The sequence below is a fragment of the Oreochromis niloticus genome, linkage group LG3 (assembly GCF_001858045.2).
Source record: "Oreochromis niloticus isolate F11D_XX linkage group LG3, O_niloticus_UMD_NMBU, whole genome shotgun sequence".
Taxonomy (NCBI): Eukaryota; Metazoa; Chordata; class Actinopteri; order Cichliformes; family Cichlidae; genus Oreochromis; species Oreochromis niloticus.
This window is the reverse complement of record NC_031967.2, coordinates 24,493,893-24,509,885: the sequence shown is the minus strand read 5'-3', so window position 1 is coordinate 24,509,885 and position 15,993 is coordinate 24,493,893. Positions and strand designations below refer to the sequence as shown.

The following is a 15,993-nucleotide window of genomic DNA, read 5'->3' as shown; positions in this document are numbered from 1 at the left end:
TAAGAACAACCCCAGGTTTCTCTTCAGCACTGTAGCCAGGCTGACAAAAAGTCAGAGCTCTACTGAGCCAACCATCCCTTTAACGTTAACTAGTAATGACTTCATGAACTTCTTCACAAATAAAATTTTTATCATTAGAGAAAAAATTACCAATAATCATCCCACAGATGTAATATTATCTACAGCTACTTTTAGTACCATCGATGTTAAGTTAAACTCTTTTTCTCCAATTGATCTTTCTGAATTAACTTCAATAATTACTTCCTCCAAACCATCAACGTGTCTTTTAGACCCCATTCCTACAAAACTGCTCAAAGAAGTCCTGCCATTAATTAATTATTCGATCTTAAACATGATCAACCTATCTCTAATAATCGGCTATGTACCACAGGCCTTCAAGGTGGCTGTAGTTAAACCTTTACTCAATATGCCATCTCTAGACCCAGCTGTCTTAGCTAATTATAGGCCAATCTCCAACCTTCCTTTTATATCAAAAATCCTTGAAAGAGTAGTTGTCAAACAGCTAACAGATCATCTGCAGAGGAATGGCTTATCTGAAGAGTTTCAGTCAGGTTTCAGAGCTCATCACAGCACAGAAACAGCTTTAGTGAAGGTTACAAATGATCTTCTTATGGCCTCTGACAGTGGACTCATCTCTGTGCTTGTCCTGCTAGACCTCAGTGCTGCGTTCGATACTGTCGACCATAATATCCTATTAGAGCGATTGGAACATGCTGTAGGTATTACAGGTACTGCACTGCAGTGGTTTGTATCATATCTATCTAATAGACTCCAATTTGTACATGTAAATGGAGAGTCCTCTTCACCCACTAAGGTTAATTATGGTGTTCCACAGGGTTCAGTGCTAGGACCAATTCTATTTACATTATACATGCTCCCTTAGGCAGCATCATTAGAAGACATAGCATAAATTTTCACTGCTATGCAGATGACACGCAGCTCTATCTGTCCATGAAGCCAGGTAACACACACCATTTAGTTAAACTGCAGGAATGTCTTAAAGACATAAAGACCTGGATGGCCGCTAACTTTCTGCTTCTTAATTCAGATAAAACTGAGGTTATTGTACTCGGCCCTGAAAATCTTAGAAATATGCTATCTAACCAGATTCTTACTCTGGATGGCATTACCTTGGCCTCCAGTAACACTGTGAGGAACCTTGGAGTTATTTTTGACCAGGACATGTCCTTCAACGCACATATTAAACAAATATGTAAGACTGCTTTCTTCCATTTGCGCAACATCTCTAAAATTAGAAATATCCTGTCTCAGAGTGATGCTGAAAAACTAGTTCATGCATTTATTACTTCCAGGCTGGACTACTGTAATTCACTATTATCAGGATGTCCTAAAAACTCACTGAAAAGTCTTCAGTTAATCCAAAATGCTGCAGCAAGAGTCCTGACAGGGACTAGAAAGAGAGAGCATATTTCTCCTGTATTGGCTTCCCTTCATTGGCTTCCTGTTAAATCCAGAATTGAATTCAAAATCCTGCTCCTCACATACAAGGTCTTAAATAATCAGGCCCCATCTTATCTTAATGACCTTGTAGTACCATATCACCCTATTAGAGCACTTCGCTCTCACACTGCAGGCCTACTTGCTGTTCCTAGAGTATTTAAAAGTAGAATGGGAGGCAGAGCCTCAGTTTTCAGGCCCCTCTTCTGTGGAACCAGCTTCCAGTTTGGATTCGGGAGACAGACACTATCTCTACTTTCAAGATTAGGCTTAAAACTTTCCTTTTTGCTAAAGCATATAGTTAGGGCTGGACCAGGTGACCCTGAATCCTCCCTTATTTATGCTGCAATAGACGTAGGCTGCCGGGGATTCCCATGATGCATTGAGTTTTTCCTTTCCAGTCACCTTTCTCACTCACTATGTATTAATAGACCTCTCTGCATCGAATCATATCTGTTATTAATCTCTGTCTCTCTTCCACAGCATGTCTTTATCCTGTCCTCCTTCTCTCACCCCAACCGGTCGCAGCAGACGGCTGCCCCTCCCTGAGCCTGGTTCTGCCGGTTTCTTCCTGTTAAAAGGGAGTTTTTCCTTCCCACTGTCGCCAAAGTGCTTGCTCATAGGGGGTCATATGATTGTTGGGTTTTTCTCTGTATTTATTATTGTGCGATCTACTGTACAATATTAAACGCCTTGAGGCGACTTTTGTTGTGATTTGGCACTATATAAATAAAATTGAATTGAATTGAATTAAATGTCAGCATGAATCATGGTCCAACTTACATGAAACTGTCAGTGTGAAGGCATCACTCCATCCTGTTAAGAGATAGTCACTGCTACCCCGACATCTGTAGTCTCCACTGTGGGACACTGAAACTCTGCTGATCCTGTATTCACTGGATGTTGGAGGGCTGTTTGTGTTGGGTGCTGTCCATTCATATTTCCACACCTTTCCTTCACCTCCCTGAATCTCACATCTGAGAGTGATTGTCTCACCAGTGAATATCTGAGACCAGCTGTGCTGCAGTTTTACTGTGATCCTGTTACGAACTGAGAAAGAAAAACATCCAACAGCAGGTTTTCATCATAACTATGTGAATTATTTGTTGTGCAGGAATCTTTAAAAATAGCTCAAATACAATAAAAAAAAATAAAAGAAACTACTAGTAATAATAATAATAACATAAAAAATGTTTTATTTCAAGTGAAATGTTCAATCTCACCAGTTTCCTGAACTGTGACTGAGTCACTTTCTGTCATTATGATATTTTTCCCTTCAGCCCTACAGGTGTAATTTCCTCCTTCAGACACAGAGATCGCTCTGCCTGATTCATCAGTTATTATGGACTTTTCTTCAGATGACGTTTGTCTGAACCACTCATATTCTAAGTCAGCAGATTCCTTCACATCACAGGTCAGTGTCACACTGCCCCCTGCTGGTATGGTTGTGCTGTCTGCTGTCAGAGTGGCCTTGTCATTATTGAGAATAGAAATATTTTACTGCTATTATTTGCTGCTATTTTTATAATCATCATTACCATTTCATGTTAATAGTGATGTTGCATTCAGAGGCATTCAGATGTTCAAATATATGGGTATTATATTAGTCTTTATTACAGGTTGTTATAACCACTTCAAACTGTGGAGTTGAATTTATAATTTAAAGGTTTTTGAATGTTTTTGTATTCTTATACTGAAGTCTTCAGTGGGTGAGAAGCTGACTGCAGGCTGACAGGAAATGCGTCTGCAAGGCATGCTTTTGCAGAAGTGAAACTGAAAGCAGACTCTGAATGCAAGTACTGTGAGTGGGACAGGAAACTGTATTAAGCTTTTAGTAGAGGCTTTTGATTAAAACATTTATTCAGTAGAGTACACATACATAGTTTTGGTTCGGACATACACGTAACCACACACACACTTAGTTAGAGGGATCACTGATAGGGGAAAGTTCAAATTGTTTTGCTTGGGGTTGCTTAAGTTGAGGTCAACTAAGGTTCAGAGAGCAGATGCACACTCTGTGCACGCACAGACAGACGAGACATACACACACATACAGACACAAATAGAGAGGTCACGACACGTACGCAGTACACAGCACGCACGCGCCCCCGCACGTGCACACACACACAGATAGACTCATTTAGGTAAGAGTTTATAACTGCAAAGTCGAGGCGTACGTGGTAGTCTGTTACAGGAAGTGCACCTGATGTTCGGGGAGATAAGGAGGCGCTCATGGTGCGACAGCGAGGATGGAGACAGGAAGCATCTGCCGTCGACGCGAAGATGATGTTCTATGTTAAAAGTCATTGTGGTTTTGGAGTGACGTATGCTTTGTTGTCCTACCCCTATAAAACCTTTGTCTAATTGTTGTAAGTTTGGTTCGACACTGCAATCTGCACAGCGGTCGGACTCACACATGTGTATTCATTAAAATGCCGTCTAATTGCACACCGGACCGGATCTGTGGGTATTTTTGGATTCCTCTCTCAACATATTTTGAACCTTAACATCATGTACTGTAAGTTAGAAATATAGAAAAAAAAATCCCCCCACAACAAGAGAACTATTGTCACTGCAGGTTTGATGAGAATTTTAAAAAGGCCATAATGTTTTACCAGATTTGTAGTTCTGCATCTGTTCACCACCACAGTGGATCGTAAATCAAATAATCAATATGTGACTGAAGTGCAGACTTTCAGCTTTTATCAGGGGGTTTTACAAAAAAAACCATTAAAGTCAATCAACTGTTTAAGAATAACAGCCATTTCTATCCACAGGGCTCCATTTTAAGATGTTTAAAATTAATGAAACAACTGACTGACCATCAGTCTGTGTCCAGGTGAGAGCTGCTCTCTTGTTATTTCAGGACAAATGAAGCAAACATAATATCTGAAGTTGATTCAAAGTGTTGAATTTGTATTTTATAGCTTTTAACTGTAATTTTAAATATGAAGCCCAAAAAGATGTTAATGCAAGTGAGGGAGGCCATCATCACACTGCTACATCACAGACTCGTTCAAATCTGATTCACTTGCTGAGCCCATCTCTGTCCCCCCTGGATCTTCATCCATCCTCGTGTCCCTGACCACTCGGCCACACTCACTCGCCTCTCTCGCTCTTCCGTCCTGCCTGTAACCCAAATCTATTCTAACTCAACCTGTTCTTTACTTCCCTCACATCAGAAAGACTCTGAGAGAGCTGGAGGCTCTCCACCCGTGGATAATCAGCCCTCACATTTATCTCAGTCACCTGTTTGTCTCAGCTACTTGTATCTGTGGAAATAAATTCTTGATAATTTTGTAAACTCTTGTTTGTGTTCTTTGTCTAAATTTTGGTTCAGCTGTGGCAAAAATGTAAACATGAAGATTAATTTAGAGTGATACTGTCATGGGTTGCTGTGCAGCAGGCACATTAGGACCCAATATGCAGGATGTGGAAGCAGAACTAAACTCAAAACAGCTTTACTGCTGAAACTTCACATGAAAACAGAGACACAAAGACACAAACTTGACCCAGACAAAAGGTAAACAAACATGAAGATGAAACTGACTAAGCACAGGAGATCTAACAGAAAGACAGACTAGACTCAGGGAACACAGGAGGATGGGAAACAACCTTGAAAAATAAATAAAAATGTTAACAATACACACAGAATGTGAATGAAAACACAACCCAAGACAAAGTGTAATATTAGATCAACTCAAAACTGTAAAACTACAACAAACCATGTGAAACATAATATCAAACAGAAACTGAGAGTTCAAAACTGAAAACTCTTGGTCCCAAACCCAGGATCATGACAGATACAGACCGATAATATTAAGATTTTATAAACGAGAAGAAAAGAAAAAAAAAGAAGCAAAATCTTACCTTCTGCATTTCCATAGTAGAGTGTACTTAGCCCTAAAATCGAGGTTGAAACATCATCAAACTCATTAAAAAAAGTTAATTTTTTGTTCATGTTGATCCTCAAATCATTTTCTGAGCTCATAAACTATAAACTGTAAGTGTAAAACTGCAGTGTATCCCACACAATGTTAAACAGACACAAGTCAGAACCAATCAAATTCTAAGACAAACTTTTTCACCTCTTCATGAAATTTACACAAATAAAAATCAGTTTCTTTAATCAATAACATGCAAACAGAGAAAGTCAGTGATGTACTTACAGAGTAACTCCAGCACGCAGAGCAAAGAGCGCCTCATCCTCACATCCAGCTCTGCTGCTCTCTGATGCAGCTAATCTTTAACTGTTTTACTTCAAACTAAAAATTAAGCAGAAGAAAGAGATGTAGTTCTTTAAATAGATAACAGTGTGACAGTGTGTGTGCAACATGATATTCAACCTTTAAAATGATCCAAGGAGTTAGCTAACATAATGGTTACACGATCTCTCTCTCTTATTTTGATGGTGCGACGTAAAAAACAATTCAAGTTCAAGCTCTGAGTGAAACGGCGTTAACCACCTCATACACTGAGACGGTCCTAAAATGGTTCCTTTAGTCGGTAACATTCAAACAGAAAGAGTCCCCAGATAGCAAAGTGAGTCCGAACCGGATCCGCCCCAGAGTCACTTTGTAATCTGGGTCAGTGATGTACTGACAGAATAACTCGAGCACGCAAAGAGCGCTTCATCGTCACATCCAGCTCTGCTGCTCTGTGATGCACTGACAATTTTTAAGCGAAGAAGAAGAAAGACGCTGTAATACATATAAGACTGTAGCTTCTTCCTCGAACTGGCCTCTCTGTGTTTTCACTCCAGCCTCCAACAGCAGCTCCAACAGCACCTATGACGTATTTACATTCCCTGCCCACTGAAAACAGAAGCGCGTTTCTCGTGTTGTTCTCCTTCGACTTTCTATAATAAGACCATAAAACCTGCTCTTTTACTGTAAGGCAACGATTTTCTTCAACCTCTTTCTTCTTCAAAAACTCTGATTTTTATTTCCCGTATCCTGTATATCGACATCTGGGAATATTCCTCCGCTGCCAGGTTTTTGGACTCAGTGGCTGGAAGTCAGCATCAGGTTTCACTGTGACGGTTGAACAAACTTGTTTTAATCTCACTTGTCCAAAGGATGAACTCCCAGAATTAGGCTTCTTTTTATGTCCTGCTTTAAAACAACAATGCTCTGTGACGCTTGTTGTTACATCCTGTGAGGCTGTGGGAGTGTGTGGGCGTGGTGTTGTCCTCTCCCTCTTCTCCTCCTTCTTTCTTGCCCCTCTCCTTGGCTGTATCCCAATTCAGGGTCTGCACCCTTAAAGTACGCAGCCTCAACGGTCCTCAAGGGCCGCGTACTCAAAGACCGCCGAAAGGCCGGAAGTGCGAGGCTTGTGAAATGGGACGGTCTAGCCTCCGTCGCGCTGCCCAGGTTGCCTAGCAACCATGATACTAACAGCTGGAAACGTTTCATACAGCTTTGTTTGACAGAAATGAAGGAGAACATATTTTGTTCATTTGTTTGTTTGTTTCTACACCAGCTTTGTGTGATTTAATAAGTATCTGAGGCTGAGACCACAGGACTGTAAAACGTGATTGTTGGCCTTCATATCTGTACTGAACAGTCATTTTAAGATTAGCTAGTAAATAACAATTAGTTAATGTTGTTTATGAGACTAAAGTCAGTGTAAATATGATATGGTCAATATTATAGTTATTATATTAATCATTATAAGTTATTACAGCAGTGAGTTTGAAGTCTCAAATCAAATCACTTCTATTGTCACGTCACATGTGCAGGTACACTGGTACAGCACATGTGAGTGAAATTCATGTGAGAACGCCGTGTCAAATACTGAGCTTCAGTAAAGATTCAAGTTGCAGTTATTTATATTTCCTATCACCTTAAATCTTCACTCAAAGACACTCAAGTATCTTTGACAGTGCATATATAGATGTATCACATATAAGAGACAAATGTTGTTCCTTCAGTATGTTGACATTACTAAATTTGGCTCAATGCTTACATATATGTGTAAAAAGCAAATGTACGAGCTGTGATAACTGTTTCTGATAGAATGAAGATTAGACTGATATATATGAAATATTCCTTTATTGAGTGAGAAAATCAGACCATGTCATAACTGCTTTAAGTCATACAGAACAGATATCAGAGCCTTAAACAGGCTGACTTCTGCTAAATGGGTCAAACTGGGCAGAAAGTATACAAACACATAACATCCTTATAGAATATGATGTAACACTATAGATCAACTTACCTCAGAATATATAAAGCATATAAACAATTACAGCAATATGATGCAACAAACACAGCAGTACTACTAATCCAAAATACTCAAAGCTTCATAGAACTGAAACAAACATTTATTTTTAGCTCCATTCTGCTGCTGATACATACTTTAGGTTTCTGAATATTAAACTTGTCTCTGCCTTTCATAGTGTGTAACTTGAAGGCCCTGAGTACTTTCTCCCACACTGAAAACACTGGAATGATAACATTATTTGAACATTACCTAATAAGACTGATTCAGGACAGACAATTAGTTATGTTAAACTTTTCTAGCAGTCCTTCACAAACAGGGAACAGTCTGTCTATTCTCTCCATCTGTCAGCTGCTGCTGGCTCTTCCTCCTCCTCTTCCTCACACAAGCTGAGTGTGTCCTGGTGGATCATCAGGGGTGCAAAGCCTCACAGATGATGTGCAGCAGTGGATCCCTCAGTCTGTCCTCACTCTGGACACTTGCAGTTGTCACACATGGAAATCAAATGTGTGATAAGCTACAGGATTCAAACACAAGTGTAACTTATAAATACATGTTCATACTTTTATTCCACAATCAGAGAGAAAGAAACAGAGAGAGTGCAGGACAGACAGACAGGTGACAGTCTCAGGTGTACACACTGCTACAAAACAGCACAAGAGAAGGAGGATTTAGTGTTTGTGTTATTACGAGTGCTAAACAAGAAGAGTTCCAGATGGTACAGTGGACACATGTGTGACTCCTGTGATTAAAGCATCTTTCTTTCAGCTTAACGAGTGAACCGTCAGCTCGTTCAAACACACGTTAAAGTCAGTATGTATGGCACATGTGACATGTGCCCCAAAGAACCATCAAGAAATGGTTCTTTGAGGCACCTTTAATGGTTCTTCAAAGAACCACTGAAAGAAATGGTTCTTTAAAAAACCATTTTAAATCTTTCAAAATAAAATGTATCATAAATTGAATTTGAGTAGGGTAAAATAAACGAGCACAGCACAGACATATATTAATGGTTTATTGCCATTTCGTAATATACCAAAAGACAAAAAGGCATTTTAACCCTCAGCACAACATCACTACTAATACATGTCACATATTAGTCATTTAAACAGTAATAATTAAACATTTTTACTATACTATAAATAAATATACATAAATACTATATTTATAGATAACAACAATTAATACATGTATTGTTTAATTAATAAAACATCAGAAAGTGATAAAAACACATTAGAAATAGCAATAGCTTCATAACAGACCAATAAATCAAGACATTTTCATCAGCAAATGTTTGCATGTTCAGTAAAAATATTTCAACAACAAGTTTTTGATCAAAATTATCAATGAACTTCAGCCTTACCTTATGTAAGGTAAGTTTCATGTTGGATTCGTGGTCCTTTGTTAGTCCAGTTTAGGATAATGTCTCTGACGTATGTATCATATCAAATATATGTCATATCAAAACAACGCCACACCTGCAGTTGTTTCAGTTTTTCACAGGTGTTTCCTGTCAGCTGGTCAACCTCACTCAGGCGGGCATCCATATCAGCCAACCAAACGACAAGCTGCTCCCTTTGTGCTTCAAATCCCTCCATCTCTGAGACAAGGAGCTGAGAGAGAGAAAACAAAGGTCAATTATAAAGAAGAGAGAAAAGTGAAACCCTCCTCAGAAGGTCTGACTCGCATACCTGCAGTCGACCTGTGATGGACTCCAGTTTGGCGTTCACATCATCCCTCGCTGTTGCCAGCAGCCGAGTCTGCAGGGTGCCCTGGAAGAGCCGAGTTAATGTTCGACTCCTCCTGGTCAGGCTCTCCAGCTGGATGAGCCGAGGTCTCCCCTCTCGCCGCCGCCACACACAAACACAAATTGCATGTGAAGCAGGAGGTGCAGATTTTTTTGCTGTTCTTTTCTAAATCCAGGCTTGATAATGTGGAGGTATTTGGAAAACTTTTTTGGCCAGCGGACGACTGTTGTCTCGCAGAAAGTCAAATCAAATGTATGCGATACACAATTAATTCACGAGAACAAATTATAAAAAACAAGTCCAGTTCTTCCCTGATTTCAACTGAATTCTGCATCAAAACAAGGTAACAGAATTAAAACGAGTGTTTGCAGCAAATGTGAGCACAAAGCCTCACTTTGTACAAGCCTGCTATTAAAGTTCTCCTCTATGCAGATGACTTTCCTGTTTTCAAGGCACAACTTGGATCTGTTGTACAAATCTTATGGATACACACTAAAGGAAACAGTAGTGTGCACGACTCCAGATTCTGATCCCTCGTCCTAATATGGTCCCAAAAGGCTCACAAAAACCAACACAGCAATAGCAATAAAGCAAATGTTGAGTCCATAAACCAATGGCTGACATGGGTTTTATCATAAGGGTGATAAATATACAACATATGTTCTTAAGACTAAAAGTATAATACAGATTTTAGTCTTAGAGATTTGATGTTCATTTACCTGCAGGTGCGCTATACGTGCCTGCTCCGTGGTTTTCCACAACGTTTTGCAAATCACTACTTAATACAGGGAGTAGGTGAACTAAAACAAGTCATCTTTCTTTGTGAGAGGACAATATTATGAAACAAACCTCAATGACATCATAGAGATCCCTAAAGATGCTCCTGCTGCTTTTCTTCCTCCTCATCCTAAGCTTCCTTCTCCTTGTCCTTGACTTCCATCCAATTGTAATTCAATCTAAGTGTGTTTCTCCCGCTCCTCTTCCTCATTTTGTTGGAGCTGTGAAAAGAATTAGTCAATCAATCAATCAATCTTTATTTATAAAGCACTTTTCATACAAAAAAAAAAAAAAACTGTAGCACAAAGTGCTTTACATGGTTAAAAGCAGCCCACCCCACCCTCCCACTCACTCCCCACACTGTCATTAACAGAAACGATCATGAATACACACATTTCCCCCCCCCACACACACACACACACATACACACACACACTTAAAGAATAATATTAAGCTGGGTACGCATTAGCCAAGTGACGAAACACTATCACAGGAAGCCGTCTGCACCGGGAGCCAGTCACAGACCGCAGCCTCCAGGCTGGGCACGCAGCAGGAGGGAGGCAAACAAGCCCCCCAGCCAGGCTGAGAAGACCCACAGAGCCCCAGCAGCCACGGTCGATCACAGCCCCGGTGCAGAGAGCCCCCTCCGAGGAAACACTGGAGATATAACCTAATAAGAATATAAACAGGATAAAAAGATAAAATAAATAAGAGTGGGATACAATATAAATATAAGTATAAACAGAGTAAGAAGATAAAAAATGAATAAGAATAAAATCAATAAATATTAGGTAAAAACTAAATTAATAATATAAATAGAATAACAGGTTAGAATAAATAAGCATAAAATAAATAAACGTTAGGTAAAAGCTAAATTAAAAAGGTGGGTCTTGAGCCTGTTCTTAAAAACATGTACGTTCTCTGCGGCCCTGAGCTCCTCCGGCAGGCTGTTCCACAGACGAGGACCATACCACTGAAAAGCTGCCTCTCCGTGAGTATGTGTCCTGACTTTAGGGACAATCAAAAGGCCAGTACCAGAGGACCTCAGGGTCCGCGAGGGTTCATATGGTAAAAGCAGATCTGAAAGATAAGAAGGCCCAAGACCATTAAGACATTTAAAAACCAATAAAAGAACTTTAAAATCGATCCTGAAACACACGGGGAGCCAATGCAGCGATTCTAAAACCGGTGTAATGTGGGCCCGCCCTCTGGTCTTCGTCAGCACACGAGCTGCAGAGTTTTGCAAAAGTTGCAAAGGTGAAATATTCTTTTTGGGGAGACCAGAGAGCAGGGCATTACAGTAATCAATGCGATTGGTAATAAAAGCATGCATCAGCATCTCCGTGTTGGCCCGAGAGAGAATAGGGCGGACTCTGGCTATATTTTTTAGATGATAGAATCCAATTTTGGTTACGTGTTTAATATGTGGGATAAAACCAAGCTCAGAGTCAAAAATAACACCCAAGTTTTTCACTTGTAGTGAAGGACATAGTGAAAATGCCTGTAATTTAGACAAGAGTTTCTCTCTCTGAGCCTCAGGACCGATGATTAAAACTTCAGTTTTGTCCTGGTTAAGCTGTAAAAAGTTTTCTGCCATCCAAGATTTTATATCTAGAATACAGTTAAAAAGGGCATCCATTGGTCTGGTGTCATCAGGAGACACGGAGATGTACAGCTGAGTGTCATCAGCGTAACTGTGGAAGTTCACTCCATGCCTCCTGATGACACTGCCAAGAGGGAGCATATACAAATTAAAAAGTACAGGGCCTAAAACCGACCCTTGGGGCACACCACATGTCATTTTATGGATCTTAGAGGAGCATGTATCCATACTCACCATAAAAGTTCTGTCTGAGAGATAGGAAGTGAACCAGTTGTGTACAGCACCAGAAAGGCCCACCATGTGTTTCAGTCTGTTTAAAAGAATAGCGTGGTCTACTGTATCAAAGGCTGCGCTTAGATCCAGTAGTACCAGGACTGAGAGCTTTTGGGAGTCCCAGTTACATCTAAGATCATTTAAAACCTTTAGGAGAGCGGTCTCTGTGCTGTGGTTCACCCGAAATCCAGACTGAAATATCTCTAGGATCTGTTTATCAATCAAAAAATCATTAATCTGAGTAAAAACAAGTTTTTCTAAAATTTTACTTAAAAATGGTAAGTTGGATACAGGTCTGTAGTTATTAAAATCATTACAATCCAAATTGCTCTTCTTCAGAAGGGGCCTCACCACCGCCATTTTAAAGGCAGCAGGGAAGACACCCAACTGAAGAGAGCAATTCATCATGTATAAAAGCTCAGCTTCAAAAAATCCATAAAGTGTTTTAAAAAGTAAAGAGGGGATTGGATCTAAAAGACATGTGGTGGGTCTCACTGTGGAGAAAATGTTCTTAAGGTTCTCAGCATTAACCAGGACAAAACTGTCCAGTGTCTCCTCAGGTACAATCGAGCCCTCAGATGTGTTTAAAATCATATCACGAGAAGATAAAATATCACATCTGATGGTGTTGATTTTTCCCCTGAAGTGGTCTGCAAACTGCTAGTGTAAGTCTTAATTAATTTGTGCAAACAAGAAAAATCTACAGCTTTTCGGTCAGAGGTGGTCTTGTGATTTAAGCCGGGTAGAGTAGATTTATGTGTTGATGCCACCTGCTTCAGCTCTGCGACTGGCTGCTGAGTGATATTTACACCCTGGCTGGATTACAAACTTTAACCACATGCTGAACTTTTGCCCAGCGTTGATACCTCTTGTTAGTATAATGACCTCTTCTTGGCTTAATGTACGATGGTGGATAAATGAAATGTACAAAGAAAATTTAACTATATTACAAAAGGACATCCATCCTGGTAACATCAAATGGCCGGAGCATAACTTGTCAACTAGTCTGAAAATTAGTTACACAGGAACAGTCACAGACACACCTTCCCATGTGTCACATTTCTATTCATTCAAAACACTTATGCATAGCTGTATTTTATACAGCTCTTACAGAATTCAAAGTACAGGCTGATGTGAGTATTTAATGTACGGCTCAGCTCTACTGAATTTCTGAGTTTCTAGAGCAGACACAGAGCTCATGTCAGGCTTCAGGCGCCATTTTAGTGACTTTAACAATATTATAAATTTTAATATCGGTCTAGCTGACATTAGGTTATGTACGCAGCACCCAACAGAACCGCATATTTTAGAAGTCAAAGGTTCAAATTAGTTGGGAGCACTTTCACTTAATTATACCAGTGGTTTTCTTAGGAAAACAGTTCTGTATACTGATACTAAATTCAATTGCGTTAACGTCAACGGCTAACGTATCTAACATAGCTAAGCGTTACTGTTAGCACAGCATTAACAGCAAGCTACAATTCAATTCAATTCAATTCAATTTTATTTATATAGCGCCAAATCACAACAAAAGTCGCCTCAAGGCGCTTTATATTGTACAGTAGATAGCACAATAATAAATACAGAGAAAAACCCAACAATCATATGACCCCCTATGAGCAAGCACTTTGGCGACAGTGGGAAGGAAAAACTCCCTTTTAACAGGAAGAAACCTCCGGCAGAACCAGGCTCAGGGAGGGGCGGCCATCTGCTGCGACCGGTTGGGGTGAAATGACGAGTAACAAAAACAAAACAGTAAAAAGGTTTTAATGAAAATGTTTTACCTTTTCCAACAGTCCCAGAATCCAGAGCTTCAAAGACCAGCAGGTACTCAAGACTGTTATCCGCTTCGCTGTCACCGTCCGTGAGAAAGTGTTTTTCCCTTAGAAAGTTCAAGGCCCGCCGGTCGCGCAATCTGTCTGCGCATGCACATTCCAATGATTGACACCCCCCCACCTTCGGGAGGTTGCCATAGTACGACGTGTCCTAACGTCACACTCTCTCTCTCTCTCTCTCTCTCCCTGTCATTTATTTGGCTCAAAACACATATTAACAAATTGCTCAGTGATAAACAAGTACTGAGATCCTTTACCTAAGCAGTGTGCTTTGTCAAAGCTAAGTGTGTCGGTAATGAACACATTGACATTCTGTTGTGTAATTGTTATTTACTTGTATTTTATAATTTGACTTTACATACTGCTGGGTGGTTTGTAAAGTTTACAATAACTAGTATTATCATTATGCTATATTTTCTAATACATATAATAATCTCAAAAGTAATGCCTTGAAGCAGAAAATAGTAATACTTTATTAAAATTTAAAACTAAATGGCCTGCATTTGTATAGCGCTTTACTTAGTCCCTAAGGACCCCAAAGCGCTTTACACTACATTCAGTCATTCACCCATTCACTTAGCAAAAAAAAAAAAAGTACAGTATTTGAATGTGTGTATTGTGTCTACTGTTTGTTAACTCACCATATTCATAAATGTCTTAATAATAAATTCCATATTCTATTACCACATTATTTGTGATCAGTGGGTTTGCGGGGTTAGGGGTGTTGGGGGTAGGATCTTTAGGCTTTGGCCCGCACCCCTGCCACCAGTATATTTTTAAGCAAGTATTTCTAACTTTTATTTGAATATTCAGTTTCCTACCATCTGCTCTTAAAGGGTAATTGCCAGGTAACCCGCCCTCCCCCTTCGCACACACATGCACACAAACAAAACACACAGTATAATTCACACCCTCATTATAGTGAATAAATATTTATGCCATTTTACACCATCAAACTTAGATAGCTAAGGATGAAGAACCTTTTGTTCTTTAAAGAACCATTTGTAATAGCTAAAGAACCATCTACAAAATAAAAAGGTTCTTTGACGTATGATGGTTCTTTAAAGAACCATGAAGACATCTGAAGAACCATTTAAGAACCATAATTTTTCTGAGTGGAGGAGAGGGCGGGGCGGCGGGGGATTCACTGGCTGGCTGAAGCAGCATTTACTAACCAACTCGCAAAATAAAACAAAATAAAAACAAACCAACAAACACGAAAACACCAGACATTATGATACAGACTTATAAATTGCACCGATGTTTTTTCGAAATTCTATACGCGGAAAGTGAGCGCAAGAGTCCTCGGGGCGCGTGCTCGCTGCTGAAGTCAAAGTAAACTTTATTGTCATCTCCGCAAGTAAACAAACAATAAATATAAGAAGAGTAAGAAAATAAATATACACTTTAGGACCAGGGATAAAGGGATCAATAACAATTTAAAATTTATAATTTACAGTTTGATGATTTAAAGTCTCACACATAACTCCTCGAAAGGAAAGGGGGGCTGGCTGCTTCCAAATAGAGCAGATTTCATTCATAATGTTGTAAATCCAAGCCCATTATGTATTCATGATTTGAATCCTGGGTTGTGCGAAATCCCAGAAATAAACCCTAGGGCCTAGGCCAGGGGTCTGCAACCTTTTACACCCAAAGAGCCATTTGGACCCGGTTTCCACGCAAAAGAAAACACTGGGAGCCGCAAATACTTTTTGACATCTAAAATGAAGATAACACTGTATTGTTTTTTTTATCTTTATGCTTTGTGTGAACAACTAAGGTGTGCTGCTTATGAAATCCATGAAGTGCTACAGAGAAAATTAAATTATATTTATGTAATCAACACATTTTGAACTCTTAAAGAAATATAACAAAAGGAAAGACACCCAGCTGAACTAAAATGATCCATGTAGCAAACAAAAACTGTTGTGAGCCGCCACCCTTATATCTCCTTTGGGCTTTTGGAGCCTTGACCTGACTCTTAAAAAATAATTTGAAAAAAGCACTATGCTGCTGAAAAATGAAAAATAGATATTTGCAAAATTCTGCCTAAATA

General features: G+C 39.5%; 2 long non-coding RNA genes across 2 annotated transcripts; both read right to left on the bottom strand.

The window, feature by feature from the left end:
- Nucleotides 1–2,236: 2,236 nt before the first annotated feature.
- Nucleotides 2,237–6,741, bottom strand: LOC102077251 (uncharacterized). The gene is made up of 4 exons (XR_003218113.1): nucleotides 6,547–6,741; nucleotides 5,649–5,744; nucleotides 5,350–5,382; nucleotides 2,237–2,529 (listed from the first exon to the last, which is right to left on the bottom strand). It is a non-coding gene; the product is annotated as an uncharacterized LOC102077251 (long non-coding RNA).
- Nucleotides 6,742–8,160: 1,419 nt separating this feature from the next.
- On the bottom strand, nucleotides 8,161–14,656 carry LOC106098028 (uncharacterized). The gene is made up of 5 exons (XR_003219113.1): nucleotides 13,887–14,656; nucleotides 10,299–10,447; nucleotides 9,393–9,557; nucleotides 9,180–9,314; nucleotides 8,161–8,218 (listed from the first exon to the last, which is right to left on the bottom strand). It is a non-coding gene; the product is annotated as an uncharacterized LOC106098028 (long non-coding RNA).
- Nucleotides 14,657–15,993: the final 1,337 nt, after the last annotated feature.